General features: G+C 40.8%; 1 pseudogene across 1 annotated transcript; it reads right to left on the bottom strand.

Moving 5' to 3' along the window:
• Positions 1-16154: 16154 nt before the first annotated feature.
• LOC128596158 (ATP-dependent RNA helicase SUPV3L1, mitochondrial-like) lies at positions 16155-18541 on the bottom strand (annotated as a pseudogene). The gene has a single exon (XR_008383082.1). The product of XR_008383082.1 is annotated as an ATP-dependent RNA helicase SUPV3L1, mitochondrial-like (transcript).
• Positions 18542-21976: the final 3435 nt, after the last annotated feature.

The raw sequence follows: 21976 nt of genomic DNA, 5'->3' as shown, positions 1-21976 counted from the left end.
CTTCAGGATACCAGAAGATTTGGAAACACTAGGTTGATTCTACCATTGCTATCTACATGCTTTGGTGGCAAAAACTGGTAAATGATGGGGACTATTTCCAGCTAAGCCTTCAGGAATAATGGCTAGCATACAATGCTACATCCCTGACCTGTGGGATACTCTGGGCTACCATTTATAAGTCCCTGTTTTTCTGTCTGTGCACCAATGGCTGTGGGATGAATAGTCCAGAGAAGTTGCAGGAATCCAATAATCTTTATATTATTAACATTTTTTTGGCCAGTGGCCTTGGTATCAGAGAAACATACATCCTAAAGACCTAAGAATTTCTGAGAAATTCTCATCTTGAGCAACTACATACAAGGCAATGTTGGATGTACTTTTAGGATAGGCACGTTGCCTATAGTTTGTTGTCATCTCACTCTCAATCACACTCTTGTTTCTATGCAAATTATGATGTGCACATGGTCCCCGCAGGTCTTACAACAAGTAACACCTGTCCAATGGATTCCAAACCAGGATAGGTGTCTTCCAATTGTACCAGAGGTTGTCATATCTGCCCTCTCTTTGGGGTTACCTCCAGGGTCACAAAAAGCCTTGCATCTACCACAGCATTGGGCCCACAAGGCCTATAATCTTCCCTAGGTGGCCTTGGGTAGCAATGCCAATTAGGCCAAGACTGGACTGAGAGTTTTCCTCTGTCTCCTGCTATCCCTTCTGAGGCAATAGATTTGGAGGCACACCCAAAAGTTATCCACCGCTGTAGTTTGATAGGCCTTAATTCTGTTCTAAATCTGCTTCATACAGTGAGCAGAACACAGGAGACTAAAGATGACTTAATAAAGCTATTATTGTAGCACAAACCATAGCAATGGGAAACAGATAGTTCCTGGATATGGTAATTTGGATGCCAGATAAATTTATCTTAAGTAGCATGTGTGACCAATGTGTGTCCTTGAACTGCCCAAAGATGGGTCAGGTCCATAGTGAAACCAGTCGCTGGGAGGAGGAATGAAGTGCTGTGGTGGCATCAGGCTACTCACGGTTCACTCAATGGATTACAAAGAGGAAATGGAGGTCTGTCTTCCCAAGCACGTTGTTCAGATTGATGCCCACTCTGGAGACCTGACAGCTGGTAGAACTGAGATGGCTTCTGCTACAAATGCTGGCAGTGGCAAAAGTTGTAAAATCTACTTTCTTTTTAAGTAAGAAAATGCAGCACAGGCTGGGCACAGTGGCTCATGCCTGTAATCCTAGCACTCTGGGAGGCTGAGGAGGGTGGATTGCTTGAGCTCAGGAGTTCCAGACAAGCCTGGGCAAGAGTGAGACCCCATCTCTACTAAAAAAAGGTAGAAAAACTAGCCAGGTGTTGTGGCGGGTGCTTGTAGTCCCAGCTACTTGGGAGGCTGAGGCAGTAAGATGGCTTGAGCCCAAGAATTTGAAGTTGCTGTGAGCTACAATAATACCATAGCACTCTACCCAAGGTAAGAGAGTAAGAAATGTTTTTAAAAAAAAAAAGAAAGAAAGAAAATACAACATAGCTCCAGAAAGTTTCTGACATACCCATCAGTCACAGAGGATCTTCCCAGTGTGAATGAAGTTCAACTTCTGTCTGATGGCCCCTTTATAGGCGGATACTTTTATAGCTTAACTCCCATGTGAGTCATTAACTTTTGGGGGGGGCAAGAGTTTTACTCTGTTGCCCTTGGTAGAATGCCATGGCATCATAGCTCACAGCAACCTCAAACTCTTGGGTTTTTTCAATTTTTAGTAGAGACAGTCTAACTCTTGCTCAGGCTGGTCTTGAACCCCTGAGCTCAAACAATCCACCCACCTCGGCCTCCGAGAGTTCTCAGATTACAGGCGCGAGCCACTGCACCTGACCTGTGAGTCATTATCTTGAACAAGGAGGGAGCACATTTCTTCTCTCTTAAGATCTTCAAATCGTTCTTCAGTGGCAAAATTTCCAATAACAAATGTGTGCCTTTGGCAGATGCTTTCTGACATTTGCTTGACTAAGAAAGTCTATATGGGTTGTGAATCTTCTAGTGCTAAATCAGAGTAAACTGGCTGGATGCTATTTCATGTGCACTGCACTCATCCTGTCTTTCTTTCAGATCAACTTTTTGGTGGGGTATAAGGTGGGAGCTCGTGCCCACCATGATTGCACTTATGAGGCCGTGTTTCAGTGTGACTTGTTGATATTTCTTTAAGCTGGAGCTTTGGTTAAATGTTTTCCATACTTATTAAACTCATCAGATCTTTCTCTCCTGTGAACTCTCGGTGCTAAGGAGATGGGGCCATGATTGGAAGACTTTCTATGGGTTGCCTTCATGAAGTTTCTGGTGCTGAATCAGGGTAGACCTTTTGCTGAAGCCTTACCACCTTGGCTACACTCCCGAGGTCTTTCCCCACGGTGAACTCTATGGTGTTTAATGCGGCTGGAACTTTGCCTGGACAATTTCCCACATTCACTGTACTCAGAAGGCTTTACTCTGCTGTGGAAAGAGGCCAGATAGCCGCTGCTCCAGATGGGAGGCAAGACCTCCATCTCACAAAGGCACATATAAGGCCTTTCTCCATTGTGGATTTGCTGATGCCAAATACATCTCATTTGCTGTTAAAGGGTTTTCCTTTGTTGCACCCCGGACCTTTCTTTAGTGTGGACGCACTGATACATAACGGGAGTGGAGGCCTCGCTAAAGAATTCCCCATATTCCTCACACTCATTTCCCCTTTCTCAAGTGTGGATTCTCTGGGCTGAACAAGTGTGAAATTGTGGCTGAGGGCATTTCTAAACTAACCATGTTTGTAAGGCCTTTGCACCGTGAGGAAGGCTGCTGCGCATCTGATGCTTTTGTGAGGCTTGTCTACCTGCTTCACCCCCCTGGAGTGACCAGATGCTGGAGAGAGCCTGCTCTGGCCAGAAAGTCCCTCCAACCCTCCCTGCAGGTGAAAGGCTCCTCTGATGTGTGGTCTTTTCTGGTCTTCACAAGCCTCAGTCTCCACCAGCATAAAATACATATGAGGTCCATGGCACTGCAGCCCGGAGGGTGAGTGCAGGGGCTCTGGAAGATCTGACAGAACCCTTGTTCTAGGGGGACACAGCTGATACAAAGGTGTACATATAGGTCCTATTCTCCACGATGTCTCTCCCAGCTAAGTGCTGACAAGCATTCTCTGCTGGACCAAATTAGTCAGGTGTTCTTGAACTCTCTTCTCAATTAGGCCCTGAGTTCTGGAGTTTTAGCAAAAATTCTGTTCAGTCAGTTTGTAAGAGTCCCTGTTTGTCTCTAATGTTTCCTCCTGGAGATTTTCCATTCATTGTCTCCTACCCTGTTCCTTGGGTATAAATCCCCATTACCCCTTCTGTATTTGGAATTGAGCCCAATTTCTCTCCCTCATTGTAAAACCCCGTTGTAGTCGTCTCTATACCTTCCACAACACCACAACACCCTGGATAAGCCCGCCTTACTGTAATGTAACAAGGGCTAGGAATGTTTTATCTTTAAAATAGTCCTGAGGAGCCACCTGGGAATCGACTTGGCCCCTAAGGAGTGACCCAGCACTGTCAAGTGAACATCTTCAGTGGTGTCTCCTGAAGTCCCGCCACCACCTGTGTGGGTGTAGGAAGTGCCCCTCTCCTGGGTGGACACCCTTCTAGGTGATCTAGTTTCTGTCCTGTATTCGTTCCATGACAATTGCCAAGCAGCTTCCCAAAGGACCCTGGAAAATACCGTTTGCAGGTTTTACTGATAAAGTGAAGGCTTTTGTTCCTCTTAAGTGGGACACATCAATATTTATGGGGTCACCTAGGCCAAGGCCCCACCCTCAGAGGTCACCAATAGGAGATCCATTTCTTGACCTTTTTGCCTCTGAGGCCCTGGGTGAACTTCACCTCTTGGACATCAAGTGACCTAGATTCAAAATGAGAAATGAAGAAAATACAAGGCTTTCAGGGTCTAACATTAAAGACTGCACTAATTCAGTGGTTTCCAAGCCTTTACCTTAGGATCACCTGAGAATTTGTTACCAATGTAAGTTCTCTGGGTCTATCCACACCTAGTGGAACAGAAACTCTGGGTGGGTGGGGCAGCAATCCAAACTAAGCTCTCCAGAAAATTTTGATGCCTTCTCCAGTTTGAGAAGGGGTATACTCATTTGTACTAGTGAATACAGTAGGCACCCCATGGAAAGTAATATAAAAAGTGCTTTGCACAGGGCCTGGCATCACAGCTCACAGCAACCTCAAACTCTTGGGTTTGAGCAATTCTCTTGCCTCAGCCTCCCAAGTAGCTGGGACTACAGGTGTGCACCACCATGCCTGGCTAGTTTTTCTATTTTTTAGGAGATGGGGTCTTGCTTTTGCTCAGGCTAGTCTTGAACTCCTGAGCTCAAGCAATCCACCTGTTTTGGCCTCCAGAATGCTGGAATTACAGGTGTGAGCCAACATGCCTGGCTTAAAGGATGAATTCTTAAAGGTCATGTGATTCCACACTTGAGAACATCCTGGCTAACTGCCTCCAGGCCAAAGCGGAAAGTGGAGTCAACAGGGTTTCAGGTATGGGACAGCAGTTGACAAGTCATGGCTGATCTCTAATTCCCGGGGACTTCACCTCCCTCCTGTCTTCCACTGTGCTTCAGGGCAGTCACAACTGCTTTCAAATGTTTGGCTGTGAGAAGGCACAGCCATGTAGAATCATGAGGTACCATCGTCTTTAAGACCTGAGCAGCCCGTTACCTGAACCTGTAGTCTCTAAAGTGAGCACCAAATTTAGTGTATGGGAAGTTGGATGTCCAGGAAGAGAAAAAGGGATTCCAGAGCATCCAGCCATGTCTAGCACAGCCCATCATCAATATGGTGGCTAGATACCCATTACAGTCAACCATCCATAATCGTAGGTTCTGCATCCATAGATTCCACCAACCATGGACTGCAAATATTCAGAAAAATATGACGGTTCCATATGTATGAACACATACAGACTTTTTTCTTGTCATTATTCCCTAAACTATACAGGATAACATCTATTTACATTGCATTTACATTGTATTAAGTAATCTAGAGATGAGTTAAAGCATATGGGAAGATGAGCATAAGTTATATGAAATACTATGCTATAAAGGGACTTCAGCATCTGTGGATTTGGTAACTCTTGGAGTGGGGGTGGGGGGTGTCCTGAGGAGCCATGGAGGGATGACTGTATAATTGTATTATTTTTCCTACAAACTCAACACTCTCTCCTCCTCTTTTATGTGACAACCCCAAATCCCATCCCGTCATTGCCTCCATCTCAGGGTTAGGATTTCTGTTCATAGATTTGCAAGCTATTTGTCACCACTCACTCTCGATATGGAATTGTGATTCAGGGACACGATGAAAGTGATCAATGCAAACTTGTGAAGAAATAGCTACTAACTGAAATTTCTGCAAGCAGCAAAAGAGTTTTTTTCTTTTTTTGTTTTTGACGCAGTCTCACTTTGTTGCCTTCGGTAGAGTGCTGTGACGTCACAGCTCACAGCAACCTCAAACTCTTGCGTTTAAGTGATTCTCTTGCCTCGTACTCGCAAGTAGCTGGGACTATAGGCGCCCGCCACAACGCCAGCTATATATATATATATATATATTTTTTTTTTTTTTGTCATTGTTGTTTAGCAGGGCCAGGCGAGGCCTGGTTCAAACCCACCAGCCCTGGCATATGTGGCCGGCGCCAAGCCAAAAGTGTCTTTGAATAAAGAGCATTAAAAGAAAAAGACTTCAGGCCAAAACCAAAAAATTTAATGCAAAATTAATCTGCATAAAATGAAAATCTCAGTTAAGGTAATTACATTCAAGAATGATGGAAAATGATCCCAGGTTAAAGATCAGTGATGATCCCAGAGGTACACCTGTGGATTACAAAACATACTCATTATCTGTATAAAACATGCCTGGTATTCCATTGTGAAGTTAAAAACATGGAACTGTCATGTATAGCCTCAATAACATAAAGATGGGACAAACTAATGTTCTAAGTCTCTGTTTTAAAAAACAGATAAAATTAGATGTATTTACCACAAACAACATGATGTTTTAAAATACATGTACATTGTGGAATGACTAAATGTACCTATTTAACATATTTCTACCTCACACAGTTATCATTTTTATGATAACACTTTTTGGCCACTATCTTAGCATTTTTTAAGAATACAATATATTGGCGGCGCCCGTAGCTCAGGAGGCAGGGCGCTGGCCACATTTACCCAGGCTAGGCCTGCTAAACAACAATGACAACTGCAACCAAAAAGTAGCCGGACGTTGTGGTGGTTGCCTATAGTCCCAGCTACTTGGGAGGCTGAGGCAAGAGAATCGCTTAAGCCCTAGAGTTTGAGGTTGCTATGAGCTGTGATGCCACAGCACTCTACTGAGGGTGACAAAGTGAAATTGTCTCAAAAGAAAAAAAATACACTATCTTATTAAGTACACTGTGTCACTGTGTTATAGGATAGATTTCTTGAACTTATTCCTCCTAACTGAAATTTTGTATCCTTTGACCAATATTTTCCCAGCCTCCCCAAACTCCCAACCGCTGGTAACCACTGTTCTACTCTCTACTTCCATGAGAGCAGCTTTTTAAGATTTCACATTAGTGAGATCACATGGTGTTTGTCATTCTCTGGCTGGCTTATTTCACTTAACATAATGTCCTCTAGTTTCATCAATATTGTTGCAAATGATAGGATTTTATTCTTTTATTATGACTGACAAGTATTCTGTTGGGTATTTAGCCCATGTTTTCTCTATCCAGCCATCCCTCGATGACCACTTATGTGATTTCTGTATCGTGGTCATTGTGACTAATGTTGCCGTGTACATGGGAATGCAGGGGTCTTTACTGGGGGTTCATTTCATTTCCCTTGGGTGTATGTCCAGAATAGGGACTGCTGAGTTGCATGGTAGTTCTATTTTTATTTTTTGGGCACTTCCATACTGTTTTCCATAATAGCTATACTATTACAATTTATGTTCTTACCAACCGTTTTTTCTATATCCTTGGCAACACTTTTTTTTTTTTTTATCTTTTCTCTTTTTGATGATGGCCATTCTAATAGGTATGAGGTGGTACCTTATTGAGTTTTTAATTTTCACTTCCCTGATGATTAGTCATGTTGGGTATTTTTTCATATACTTTTTGGCCATTTATATGTCTTCTTTTGAGTAATGTCTATTCATGTCTTTTGTCAGTTGAGCTTAGTTCCTTATATATTTTGGATATTAATCCCTTGTCAGATGGATAGTTTGAAAATATTTTCTGCCAATCTAAAGGTTGTCTCTTCACTCTATCTTTTTTTTTTTGGAGACAGAGTCTCTGTCACCCTAGGTAGAGTGCCGTGGCATCACAGCTCACAGCAACCTCAAACTCTTGGGCTTGAGCAATTCTCTTGCTTCAGCCTCCCTAGTAGCTGGGACTATAAGCTTGCAACACTACACCTGGCTGGTTTTTCTATTTTTAGTAGAGATGGGGTCTCGCTCTTGCTCAGGATGGTCTCCCACTTCTGAGCTCAAGCGATCCACCTGCCTCAGCCTCCCAGAGTGCTGGGATTACAGGTGTGAACCACTGCACCCAGCCTTCTTCACTCTATTGTTTCCTTTGCTGTGCAGAAACTTCTTAGGTTGATGTAATCTCATTTATCTATTTTTGCTTTTGCTGTTGGGGCGGGGGGCTCATACCTAAAAAAGTCATTGCTCAGACCAATGTCATGGAGCTTTGCCTCCATTTTATTCTAGTAGTTGCACAGCTTTAGGTCTTACATTTAAGTATTTAATAATTTTTGAGTTGATTTTATATATGGTATGAGATAAGGGTCTAATTTCATTCCTTTGCATGTGGACACCCAGGTTTCCTACCACCATTTACTGAAAAGACTATTCCCTTTCCCACTGTGTGTTCTTGGCACCTCTGTTAAGTATTGTTGACTAACTGCGTGGATTTATTTCTGAGGTCTCTATTCTGTTCCATGGGCTTATATTTCTGTTTTTATTCATTACCATCCCAATTTTGTTACAATAGCTTTGCAGTATATCTTGAAGTCAGGTAGTGTAATGCCTCTAGCTTTGTTCATTTTGCTCAGGATTGTATTGGGTATTTGGGGTCTTTTGTGGTACCGTATGAATTTTAGGATTCTGTTTTCTATTTCTGTGAAGAATGTTATTGGTATTTTGATAGGGACTTTGTTGAATCTGTAGATTGATTTGGGTAGTGTGGACATTTTAATAATATTAATTCTTTCAATATATGAACAAGGGATATCTTTCTATTTATTTGTGTCTTCTTCAGTTTCTTTCACCAGTGTTCCGTAGTTTTCGGTGTAGAAATCTTTCTCTGCCTTTCTTAAATTTATTATAAAGTATTTTATTATTTTGTAGATATTGTAAATGGGATTGTTTACTTGATTTCTTTTTCAGATAATTCACTGTTAAGTGTATAGAAACACTACTGATTTTTCTTTTTTGAGACAGAGTCTCACTATTTTGCTCTGGGTAAAGTGCCATGGTGTCATCATAGCTCACAGCAACCTCAAACTCTTGGGCTCAAGAGATCCTCTTGCCTTAGCCTACTAAGTAGCTGGAACTACAGATGCCAGCACAACACCTGGATTTTTTTGTCTTTTTTCTTATTTTAGTAGAGATGTGGTCTCACTCTTGCTCAGGCTGGTCTCAAATTCCTGAGCTCACATTGATCCACATGCCTTGCCTTCCAGAGTGCTAGGATTAGGCATGAGCCACTGTGCCAACCCTGATTTTTCTATGTTGATTTTGGATCCTACAACTTTACTGACTTCTTGTATTAGTTTTAAAGTCTTTTTTTTTTTTTTTTTGGATGGGTCTTTAGAATTTTCTATTGTATACGATTCCATTATCTGAAAACAGGAACAATTTAATTTCATCCTTTCTATATTTCGATACTTTTGGTTTCTTTTCTTGTCTAATTGCTCTGTCTTGGATCTCCAGTACTACACTAAATAGAAGTGGTTGAGAGTGGGCATCCTTGTCTTGTTCTGGATGTTAGAGTAAAAGCTATCAACTTTTCCTTGTTGAATATGATGTTAGCTATAGGTTTGTTATATACGGTCTTTCTTGTGTAGAGGTACATTCCTCATATGCATAATGTGCTGAGTTTTGTTTTCTCATGAAAGGATATTGAATTTTGTCAAATGCTTTTTCTGCATCTATTGAAATGATTATATATATTTTTTAAATCTTGGGTTAATATGAGGGTACAACGATTAGGTTACATTGATTGTGTTAATAAGGTAAAGTCCAAGTTGTAGTTGTGTCCTTGGAAGTATGGGGCTGAGCCTACACATGGAATCCCTGGAGGATTAAGCCTGCCTAGGTTATCACATAGTTTTTGTCCTTCATTCTATTGATGTGATGAATCACATTTATTGATTTACATGTTGAACTGCCCTTCATTCCTGGAGTGAATCCCACTTGATCGTTGTGAATAATCTTTTTTTTTATTATTTTTTAGAGACAGAGTCTCACTTTGTCGCCCTTGGTAGAGTGCTGTGCTGTCATAGCTCACAGCAAGCTCCAGCTCTTGGGCTTAGGCGATTCTCTTGCCTCAGCCTCCTAAGTAGCTAGGACCACAGGTGCCCGCCATAATGTCCGGCTATTTTTTGTTGCAATTTGGCCGGGGCCGGGTTTGAACCCGCCACCCTCAGTATATGGGGCCAGTGCCCTACTCACTGAGCCACAGGTGCTGCCCCCCTTTAATATTTCTTGTAAGACAGATCTGACGTTCAGTTGATGAACTCCCTCAACTTTTGTTTGTCTGAGAAAGTCTCTCTCTCTCCTTAATTTCTGAACGACAGATTTTCTAGGGATAGTATTCTTGGATGGTAGCATTTTTCTTTTTTATTCAACAGTTTGAATATATCATTCCTCTCTCTCCTGGGCTGTAAGGTTTCTGTTGAGAAGCCTGCTGCAATTTATACAGAAATTTCCATATGCTATTTGCTTCGTTTCTCTTGCTGCTTTCAGAATCTTCTTATTCTTTTTGACAGTTTGATTATAATATGTTTTGGGGGTAGTCTCATTTGAATTAAATGTGACCGAAGACCTTTGACATTCCTGTACCTGAATATGTACATCTTCTCTATGTTTGTAAAGTTTTCTGCTATTAATTCTTCAAGTAATTTTCAAGTGGCAAGTAACATTATTCCTCTGGCTGAATGACATGTCACAGTAGTTATATTCAAAAGATCTTTCCCCATTATGAGATTTCTGAAACTGACTAAAGTGTGCTCACATGTGAAAGATCTTCCCATATTCTTCACATGCACAGGGCTCTCCACTATGAATCCTTCAGTGGCTTGTGGAGGATAAGTTAAGGCTTACAAGTGCATATTCACTGTACTCACAAGGCATCTCCCCAGTGTGACACCTGTTTTGAATTAAGAATAGTTTGTTTCAAAAGGATTTCCCTTGGCTCAGCACCCGTGCTCAGTGGTTAGGGCACTGGCCACATACAGTAGGGCTGGCAGATTCTAACCTGGCCTGGGCCTGCTAAAAAAAAATGACAACTACAACAAAAACATAGCCAAGCATTGTGGTGGGCACCTGTAGTCCCATCTACTTGAGAGGCTGAGGCAAGGGAATCGCTTAAACCCAAAAGTTTGAGGTTGCTGTGAGCTGTGATGCCACAGCACTCTACCAAGGGTGACATAGCGAGACTCTGTCTCAAAAAAAAAAAAAAAGAGGCTTTCCCACCTTCTTTACACTTAAAAGACTTTCCTTCAGTGTCCTATGGTGCAAGACAACAAGACAAAACAAAGTGGCAGGTAAAACTCCATATTCATTGATAAGGCTTTTTATAGGGCTTTTTTCTAGCATGAATTCTTACGTGTCAAGTTAAGGAAAATCTGTTACAAAAGGATTTTATACTTCTTTTCACTCCAGATTTTTTTTTTTTAGCACTGGGTAAAATCAGAATGGTCTCTAAAGGTATCTACACATTCACTGCATTTACACACCTTCTCTCTAGGATGAATATGCTGGTTCTCTATGACGTATGACTTTCAGTTGAAGTCTCCATAGCCATAATTCCTATGGTTCTATCCAATACGGATGCTGTAGTGTTGAATGAGGTTTGCCTCCTTCATAAAGGTTTTCCTGTATTCACAGGGCTTTACTCCACTCTGAATCCACTGATGTTGAAGAGGAAAGAAATCTATGTGCAACATTAATTTCTTCATATACTGAGATGTCAACAACTGTAGGTGTGTGAAGTTTGGAGTAAGGTGTAAGTGTCTGAGGGAGTTGATGCTGGAGGCAGAGTTGACTGGAAGCATAGAGAAGATGTGTAGAGATAAGTTAGGAGTCTGTTAGCATCATTCAGGCATGAGATAATGACAGACTAGGGTATTAGTGCTAGAGCTGATTGAGCTGGTGGAAGTAATAGATTCAGAAGTGTATGATGTAAAATGAACTTGGGAATGGTGAGATATTGGGTTTGATGGTAATGAGCTGAGTTGAGAGGTTGAACTATTGTCTGAGGTTATCTCTTGCTCCTTCTCTTCCTGGATAGCAGTGCCATTCGCTACAAATGGGGAGGCTGAGGAGTGGACAGGATCACAAGTTCTTTCTTAAGTATGATGAATCTCAAGTGCCTCTGAGACATTTACATGGAGATGTGGGATTGAAGAAAAGGTAGTTTTAGAACAACCTCCAAGGAGCTGAGGAGGGCTTGGCCAGAAACATGCAGACGATCAGAAAGGGAGACATCAATCCCTGGTGGTATTAATTAAAACAGTGATGGCTCCCATATGAGGACAGACGAGGCCGAGAGACAACTCAAGGTTTTACATGACAGAAGGGCCAGGGATACAGGAAGAAATGACTGCTTTTGAGTATCTAAAAAACAAAACAGTGCATGTATATATAGACAGATACATGGATAAACAATGTAGGAAATAGTGGGATGCAGCGTAGAGATGGAGATAGAAATCAGTAGAAGAAAGACTCCTTTTATATTATGCACAAGAGTCAACCTAAGTGTCCATCAACAGATGAATGGATACAAAAAATGTGGTGTATATGCACAATGAAACATTAAAAAGAAGGAAATTTTTTCATTTAAAACAAAAGTGTGAACTGTGCTAAGTGAAATAAGCCAGGCACAAGAAGACAAATACTGCATGATCTCATATAAGAAATCTAAAAATGCTGAACTCACAGAAATAGAGGTAAAATGGTGGTGACCAGGGCCTGAGGGTGGGAGGAGGCAGGAAAGGAAAAGGGGAGATGTTGATCAAGGGCACAAATTTTCAGTTGGACAGGAATGATAAGCTTCAGTGATCTAGTGCATAGAATTGTGATTATAATAAATAATAATGCATTGTATATATAATATTGCTAAATATTTTCACCACAGAAATGATAAGTATGTGAGGTTATAGATTTGTCAATTACATTGATTTAGTCATTCCACATTATAAACATGCATCGAAACAGCATACTATACCCCATAAATATATATGATTATTTATGCCAATTAAAAATAAAATTTTAAAATAAATTAAAGAAGTTAGAAAAACTGTATAATCAACATTATTCATTGTGATTGATCTTACTACATGTATAATGACAATACAATAGCTAAGTCTTTTTGAGTCACTGAGTTTCAGGCATTGTCCTATGCAGTTCCATACATTATTTGTTCATATACTGAACAAATATATTATTTGTATATATTATTATATTTGTTATATAATTTCATATACTGAAACAAATATATTATTCATATAATCTTAAACAACCCAGTGAGATAAAACCTATTATTACCATCATCTTCTAAGCATAGGCATTATTATTACCATCATTTTCTAAGTGTCTGCAAATGTAGGCTAAGCATAGACCACTGAGTAGATGTTCACCAAGCCCATTCATTCGATTTTCTCCCTGGACACACAGGTAAACCACTCCCTAGCTCTGAGAATCCATGTGTGACCAAATGCTCAGTTTTTGTCAATACAGTAACAATGGCAATGCATGTGTAAGTGGGTATGGCTCCTTCCTTATCTCTCTCATTTTCTCTCTACCAGGAAGATAATGCCAAGAATGCTTTAAATTAAGTTACATGTTAACAACAGAATTTTTCTTGTTCCTGGAATAACTGTATGGTATGGTACACAGCTTGCCATTGACCTGCACGGATCTTGGTATGAATGAGGTGGGGGAAAAAGACAAAAACAAAAACTGTTCCTGTACTGAGATGATGGTATTATGAGTTTCCATGTTACAATAGCTAATGTTAACTTAGCCAGCTTTTTCGCTGAAGAAATCACACACCATCTCCTGACTAACATGGCTGGAGATGGGAAAGCCAAGTGTTAATCCCAAAGACACGGAGCCTAGGGCTTGACTTTTACCTTTAGGGGAAGCCTCTCTTCATGCAATGGTCTTGCTCATTTTCTAGCATGTAGATCAGTTCTGGTTTGGGAATTGGATATCCTAATCATGGAGAAACAGGAGAGCAATATTTAGGTAAACACAAAAATTAACCTCTACATTCAGTACAATATTCAAGATCAAGAACAAGATCTCAGAATGAGGCTGCTTCCATCTATGCAAAGAAAATATCAACCTCTAACCTGAAAACCAAGAGCCCAAACACCATCCTTGGGCCAAAAGTCCATGGATGATACTGATTGCTGTCCAATAATATCCATTCCTCTCGACCCAACACTGTTTGGGAGCAAATCTTTACTCCTTTACACATAGCCATGGGATCCTGGGAAGGTGACATTTTATTCCAGAAGCTATCTTCTAATTAACATAACTTAGTGGGTCTCGATTTCACTGGACATCAGAACCACCTAGGGGTGCCTAATTTTGCCCATGGACCAAATGGAACAAAATCACTGAGGATGAAGCACAAACACTACCAGCTTTAAAAGCATTCCAGGTGCTCAGGGAGGACTGAAAAGCACTGGTCTAAACTGACCAACACCTTTCTGACCTGTTTTATTTGGAAAAAATTGGGTGTTCTGCTACTCTGGAGCTATGATTTGTGAAGGTGCAAAATAAGGTAAAGAGAGTCTGTACAAACTAGGGAACATCTGCCTCAACACTCTCAGGAGAGAAATTAATCCCTGGGATTTGAATCTCACAAAGAGGACAATAAGCAAAAGACAAAAAGCAGTGCAAAACTATGTGAATTCATTTCTGATGCCAATCCAATCTGCAGGGATGGGAGTCAGGAAGCAGATGGGCTTCTTGGGAGAACTGACTGGGAGACAGCAGAGGGAGCCTGCTGGGGTCTAAGAAAGCTCCATAGTTTGAACTGTGTGGAAGTCACCATGGGTGAGTTACAGGTAAAATATGCATTGACCTAGAAACTTAGGACTGTACATTTTACTGAAGATAAGGTACGCTTCAAATAAACAAGTGTATTAAAACAATTAGTGCCGAAAAATGTCATTGTTGTCTCTGGAAAGCAGCTTCTCAGAGGAGAAAGAATTAGGTCCAGTCAATGGCTTTGGAAATAAATCCACACTTTCAGGCCGGGTGTGGTGGCTCAGACCTGTAATCCTAGTACTCTGGGATGCCGAAGCAGGTGCATCAAGTGAGCTCAGGAGTTCGAGATCAGCCTAAGCAAGAGTGAGACCCCATCTCAACTCAAAATAGAAACACTAGCTGGGTGTGATTGTGGCCATCTGTAGTCCCAGCTACTTGGGAGGCTGAGGTAAAAGGCTTGCTTAACCCCAAGAATTTGAGGTTGCTATGAGCTATGATGACACCATGGCACTCTACCCAGGGCGACAGAGTGAGACTCTGTCTCAAAAAAAAAAAAAAATCCACACTTCACAAGGGACCTCATGAGAATTAAATTGGTAGAGCACAAAGAGTGCCTGGACCAGGGCCTGATGCAGATCAATGCTCAGGGGACATTAGCTGTGCCCATTAACATAAATTGCTTTCCTTAAGTTGATCTGCATTCTGTTTACTTAAATCGATTTCTTCAGAAAGGGAATCTTGTATTGCTCACAATAGGAAAAACTAATTTCAATTTTCACAAATAGGTTACCATTAGAATACAACAATGGAATCAAAATAATACTATAAATTCCATTAAACTTATGTGGCCTGTCCTGTGCTATGAGTTGGTGGGGTCTGTTCCTCTGAAAGGGAAATTAGCATAAGTTAGGAGAGCCATGGAAGACTCATAACGAAACCAAGACTTTCTCCTAAAAAAAAAAAAAAAAAAAAAAAAAGACTTTCTCCTGACAACAATCAGAAAGCAGGAAAAAGAAGGAAAAAAGAAGCATCTTTCTTAGGGTATCCATTCCATGCCAGTTCATGATATGTCTATGCATCTCTAAAATCATTTTCTCTATCAGCAGAGGATTGTGACCAGATTTTAGGTCACAAGGGATGACTGTGTAGGAATTGGAGAATAAAAACGATTTTCATGTAGATTGTGTAGTTTAGAAAGTTGCTGGGTGACTTGCCTGACTTAATGGACTCTTTGGACAATGGCCCATCATCTTGTAGCCCTTGCTAATGGGTTGTGGGGACATCTAACACAACGAAACTTAACCATTCAGTTTCCCTGTGGTGAGAAGTGGGGAAAAGGACCTGAGACTAAGGCCAGCCTGTGCTAGGTATTAGAGTGAGACTGTGGATTTGGTTTAATTCTTGGCTTAGTTCTTGATTTCAATGACTGTATTTGGTCCCTCGTGGTACCTGGCTGGATACAGGAATATCAAGATAGAAGAGGTGAGACAGAAACCCAGCAGGAATTACGGGTGGAAGGGAGAGTGGGCTCCAGAAGCCTTCTCTATGAGCCAGGCCTGGAGAGAGAGAGTACAGGAGGCTCTCCCTACAAGGGAGAGAGCTGAGCATTACCCAGTGGCTGTCCCCACAGGGGAGATATGGGGGAGAGAGCTGAGCCTTACTTACCCAGTGAGATCAGGAGTCCACAGGTCTCCAGTATTACCTCCCCATACAGGGTTCTCTGGGCCAGATCCAGTTGCCCCCACTCCTCCCAGGTGAAGGTCATGGCCAAGTATTTGAAGGCCATCAATACCTGGAAAGTCAAACACAGCCACATTGGTCTTGGGGTTGCTAGATGAGATTAGAGCACATTTCTTCTTTTTTTTTTAAATAGATTTTTATTTGCAAAATTAAAAAAAAAAAAACACTAAAAACTAATCTGAATCATGTTCCTTCTTCTTTCTCCTTGTCCCTTTTGCGTAAGTCTCAGCCTCTGTTCCTTCTTTGCTGTGTTCAGTTTGCTGCGTAAACCATTCCTTTTCCAGCTGTTTCAGCAGGTCTGGAGTGAGGAGTCCTTGCTGCACCAATCTAGAAGCAAGGGAGGCCTCTCCTGCCTTGTAGGAGGGTGGCTCAGCAGCCTTACTCTCCACTCTTCTGGTGCTGCGTGTCCTTCTAGCTTGGCTCCCCTTAAAGTTTCTGATGATTGCGACTGGGTCCTTGTTGACAAGCTTTCCAAATTCAATAGCTTCTGTGACTGAGAGATTTTAATCAATTAGGTAATGTTGTGCACACCATTTTGAATAATGCCATCTAGTTCTTTCTGGAGGTCTTGAATAAGGCTGGCATCTGGAAACATATCCATAAATTGGTAGCTTAGCCACAGGTAAAGATCCAAGACATCATGAACAGCCTCAAGATCCATGAGGTCTTTAATATTCTCAGGTGGAACCAAAGGCCATTTGATATATTGGCGTAACCATGCAAAGGTCAGGGGCTCATTCCTGCTATACTGCCTGGCAAACTGTAACAATGAAGAGCAGAAAAAGGGCTGCTTCTTGTTGATAGGGGCTGTGCAGAAAACATACCTCACTCGTAGACTTAATGGAATACACTGGATCAACTCTGCAGAAAATTTAAAATCATCCATATTGCAGACAAAATACTGCCCATTGACTTGTGAAAAATCTACAAAAATATCAATGAGATTAGAAAGCGTTGTATCGGGAAGATGGTAGGCAAACATTTCAATCTGCTCAGCAGTTGGATGAAGACCATCTGCCCTTTAGGATCCACAGGCCTATTCAAAATTTCCTTTAATAAACTGAGGTCGAAACGATTCATTGTTGTAACCTCTCCTTCTTTAAATTGTGAGCTGAATCTACCAGCTCTGCCAGCAATCTGCAGGGCTTGAGAGGTGGTGATTGGTTCTATTTCTCTCTCTCCCTTTTCAATGACAGTGGGCTTCATAAGGGAGTAAAAAATAATTCTCTTTATGCTCAAATTAAGTCCCATGCCAACTGCGTCTGTAGCAACCAGGATTTTGCATGGATCATTGGGATCATTAAACTTTTTTGCTTGAGCAAGTTTGGTTCCAGGTGGGAGACTGCCATATATAACCGCTGATTCCAATCCCGGAATTTTAATCTGTCAATTCACAGAATAAATATCATTTTTGCTAAAACAGACAATGCAGTCCCCAGGCCGAAGGTTATCTAAACATTCTAGCGCATGATCCAGCACAGAAATGGGGGTAAGCCACTCATAGTTTCGAACCTCCACTTCCTCCCCAGTTGTGTACATAAGCTCAGTGACCAGGTCAATAGTAGCAGATTCTCCACACAAATGAACTTCTTCAGCACAGAGTCCTAGAAGTGCTCTGGTCCAGGCCCATCCTCTGGATGGATTTCTAATCATTTGAATTTCGTCAATTACGGCCACCTCATAAGGAGTTGTAGCACTGCACATTTCAACAGTACAAGCAACAAGGGCAGCCTGTTTTCCATTTGGGCCAACAGTCACACGCTCTTCACCTGTCACCAAGTCACATGGCACACCATCAGCATTACCCTTTTCGAAGATCTCATGTGCCAGTAATTTTAAAGGGCCACAGTATACTCCAGATTTTGCTGACAGGTATTTCTGAATTGCATGACAAGTCTTTTCACTGTTTTTAGGCCCTGAATGGAATATTATCTTCCGTTGTATGGCTCTGGCTTCTGGGTACCAGTTAAGTGGTATTCTTAAGTCACTTATTTTACGTAGATCATCCTTACATTCCAACACAGGAAATATTTGTTTGGCATGTCTCAAGAAAAATGGAAATAAATCATCCACGTGAGCTGCACTGAAGCAAATACCATTCAAAATAATGTGAATGTCCACATCCAGGGAATGAGACTGCATAATATAATTCCTAAAGCTTATAAAAGCTTGGTGGAAGAGACGAGCATCAAGTCCATAATCAGCACTGAGTTTCTGAATTTCTTTCCTCTTGTAAAATTTGTCCAAGATCTTCTTTACTTCATTCTTGTCCAGAGGCTGGGTTAGCTCGGCCCCGACGTCGCCATCAGCGCTGGGGCCCTGAGGTTTTACTGTCAGTGGCACGAACAAGGACGTGTTCGGGGCTTTGGAGCCACCAAAGGCAGAAGAGGAGGCGGTGGCAACGGCATGAACGCACCACAGAGCTCCAGGAAAGGGCCCAAAATGGGGGCGAAAGGCAGAGCAGACGGCTGCCTGGTGGCCAGCCTGGCGTCCCGCTGGGAGCCGAGCCCACAGCAGGGCACACTGGGGTCTCTTTTTAATTTTTCTTAAAATTTCAGATTAATATGAGGGTATGTATGATTAAGTTAGTTTGCTCTTATGAGGTTAAAGTCTGAGTTGTTGTTTGTCCTTCACCCAAGAAGTGTACCATATACCTGTGCAATCATTAAGCGGGACCTTAACCCCTTCTTCTTTTCTCTGTGAGCAGGTAGTTGTTAATCTACTACTTTCAATTTAGTACTGAGCATATGCAATGTTTATTATTCCATTCTTGTGCTACTTTGCTTAGGAGAATGTTCTCCATATCTGTCCAGGTTGTTACAAAAGATAAAAAATCTCCATCTTTTTAATAGCATAATAATTAATACTCCTTGGTATACATATACCACAATTTATTAATCCATTCATGTGTTGAAGAGCACTTGGGTTTTTTGCAATTGTGAATTGTGCTGCTATAATAAACATTTGAGTGCAAATGTCCTTGTGGTAAAATGTCTTTTTTTATTTTGAGTAGATAACTAGTAATAGGATTGCAGATCAAATGGAAGGTCTCCTTTTAGTTTTTTGAGGAATCTGCATGCTTCTATCCATACAGGCTGTGGTAGTTTGCAATCCCAGCAATAGTGCATGAACATTCCATTCTCTTCACACCCACACCAGCACATCTGCAGCTTTGGGATGTTGTGATGTGGGCCATTCTTACTGAGGTTAGGTGGTATCTCAAAGTGGTTTTGATATGCATTTCTCTGATTAGGCGCAATGAGCATTTTTTCATGTTTGTTGACATTCATCTGTCTTCATGAAGAAAGTTTCTGTTCATGTCTCTTGCTCAGTTTTTAATGGGGTTGTTTGCTCTTTTCTTGTTGATTACATTCAGTTATTTGTAGATTCTATTTACTAGGCCTTTGTTAGATTCACAGCATGCAAATATCTTCTCCCATTCTGAAGGTTATCTCCTTGCTTTGTCAATTGTGTCCTTAGCTGTGCAGCTTAATCAGGTCCCATTTATTCATTTTTGTTGTTGCTGCAATTACTAATGGGGTCTTCTTCATGATTTTTTCCCTAGGTTGATAAGAGGCCTATCCCTTGTGAATTAATTTTTGCAAGTGGCGAGAGGTATGAGTCCAGTTTCAGTCTTTTAATTGTGGCTAACCAGTTTTCCCAGCACCGTTTATTAAATAAAGATTCTTTCCCCCAGTGTATGCTTTTCTTTGCTTTGTCAAAGATCAATCAGATGGGGCTTGGCACTCTTAGCACAGTGGTTACAGCGCCAGCAATATGCACCAAGGGTGGCGGGTTTGAACCCGGCCTGGGCCTGCTAAACAACTACGACAACTGCAACAAAAAAAATAACTGGGCATTGTAGTGGGTGCCTGTAGTCCCATCTACTTGGAAGGCTGAGGCAAGAGAATCGCTGAAGCCCAGGAGTTTGAGGTTGCTGTGAGTTGTGACACTATGGCACTCTACCAAGGGTAATATAGTGAGACTCTGTCTCAAAAAAAAAAAAAAAATCCATCAGATGGCAAAGATCAGATCTCTACATTCTCTGTTCTGTTCTATAGATCTATGTCTCTATTTTTATGCCAATACCATGCTATTTTTGATCACTATAGACTTGCACTATAACCTGAAGTCTGGTAAAGTAATGCCTCTAGATTTGTTCTTATTTCACAGAATTCTGTTTGCTATTAATTTTTTTTATTCCATATGAAATGTAGAACTATTTAAAAAGTTCTATTTAAATGTAGAACTATTTAAAAATTATGATGTTGGTATTTTAATGAGTATTGCATTAAATCTCTAAATTGCTTTGGGTAGTATAGCTATTTTAACAATGTTGATTCTTCTAAGTCATGCGCTGGTATGTTCTTCCATCTGCTAATATCTTCTGTTATTTCTTTTCTCAGTGTCTAGTAGTTGTCTCTGTAGAGAACCTTCATATCATTTGCTAAATATATTCTGAGGTATTTCATTATCCTTGATGCTACAGTGAAGGGTATTGTGTCTTTGATTTGATTCTCAGCTTGACTATTGTTGGCGTATAGGCAGGCTACTGATTTGTGGACATGGATTTTATATCCTGAAGTGTTACTGTATTTCTTTATCAATTCTGGGAGTCTCACAGTTGACAACTGAAACGTCATTACGCAGAGTGTGACTGTATATAATTCTCCTATTCTCAGGGAAATTTCATTTAACATTTCTTGCAAGACAAGTTCTCTTGGATTTTGTTTGTCTAAAAAAGTTGATTTTTCTTTTACTTTTGAAGGATACTTTTACTGGATATGGAATTTTAGGTTGGTGGAGTTTTTTCTTCTAATACTAAATATTTCTCTCCACTCTTTTCTCATTTGAATGAAGCTTCTAAATAGAAGTCTGATGTCATTCTTATCCTTGTTTCTTTATAAATTGTTTTTTACCTTTTCCTCTGATTTTTTTCTTTTGAGATTTTCTTTACCCTGTCCCCTGATTTTTTTTTTTTTTGAGATTTTCTTTTTCCTAGTTTTTAGCAATTTGAATATCACATGCCTAGTTGTAGACTTTTTTGGTATTCATCCTGCTTGGTGTTTATTCTCTGAGCTTCCTGCATCTGTGGTTTGTGTAATTAATTTTGGAAAATTTCCAGCCATTTTTACTTTAAATAGTTCTTCTGTTCCACTCTTTCTCCTCCTGACAGTATTCTCATTGCGTGTCTGTTACACTTTCAGGCATTGTCCCACAGTTCCTGTATATTCTAGTCTATGTTTTTCATTCTTTATTCCCTTTCCATTTCTCATGCAGAACAAGTATAGACCTTTGACCTAAGGTTACCCCACACTGACTGCAGATAAGCTTTTAGTGATGAAATCAAAGTAGACCTTGAAATAAAAGCTTCTCTGTATCTTCTGCACTTCAAATGTGTGAATTCTTTAGGACTAAATAAGGAAAGTAACACTGCCTGAAAATTCTACATTCTTTACACTTATACTGTCTTTTTCCAAAGTCAACTCTTTGGCATTGAATAAAGCCAAAGCTTTGACAGAAGGATTTCCCATAGTTGTCATACTCATAAGGCCAGTGTGAATGAACTTTCTGATATCTAATGAGTCTGTAGCTTTGCTTATAAGATTCACCATTCTCAGTGCATTCAAAAGGGCTTTTTCTGGTGTGAAATCTCTTGTTTACAGTAAGATTGGAGCTTCGGCTAAAGAGCTCCTCACATTTGCTATGTTTACAAAGCCTTATTTCATTACGAACTCCCTGTTATTGAATGAGTTTTGCGGTTAAAGAATTTCCCACAGTTGCTTCCTTCTAAGACCTTTCTCCAGTGTGATACTCAGTTGTTCAATAAAATTGGAATTCTGATAAAGAATTTCCCATATCCACTGCACTATCCATGCCTTTCCCATGTGAATTTACTGGTGAGGGACAGGGTTGTGTCTGCAGCTTAAGGGTTTCTCATATTCACAGAAC

The sequence above is a fragment of the Nycticebus coucang genome, chromosome 10 (genome assembly GCF_027406575.1).
Source record: "Nycticebus coucang isolate mNycCou1 chromosome 10, mNycCou1.pri, whole genome shotgun sequence".
Classification (NCBI taxonomy): Eukaryota; Metazoa; Chordata; class Mammalia; order Primates; family Lorisidae; genus Nycticebus; species Nycticebus coucang.
This window is presented reverse-complemented; position numbering and strand designations above follow the sequence as displayed.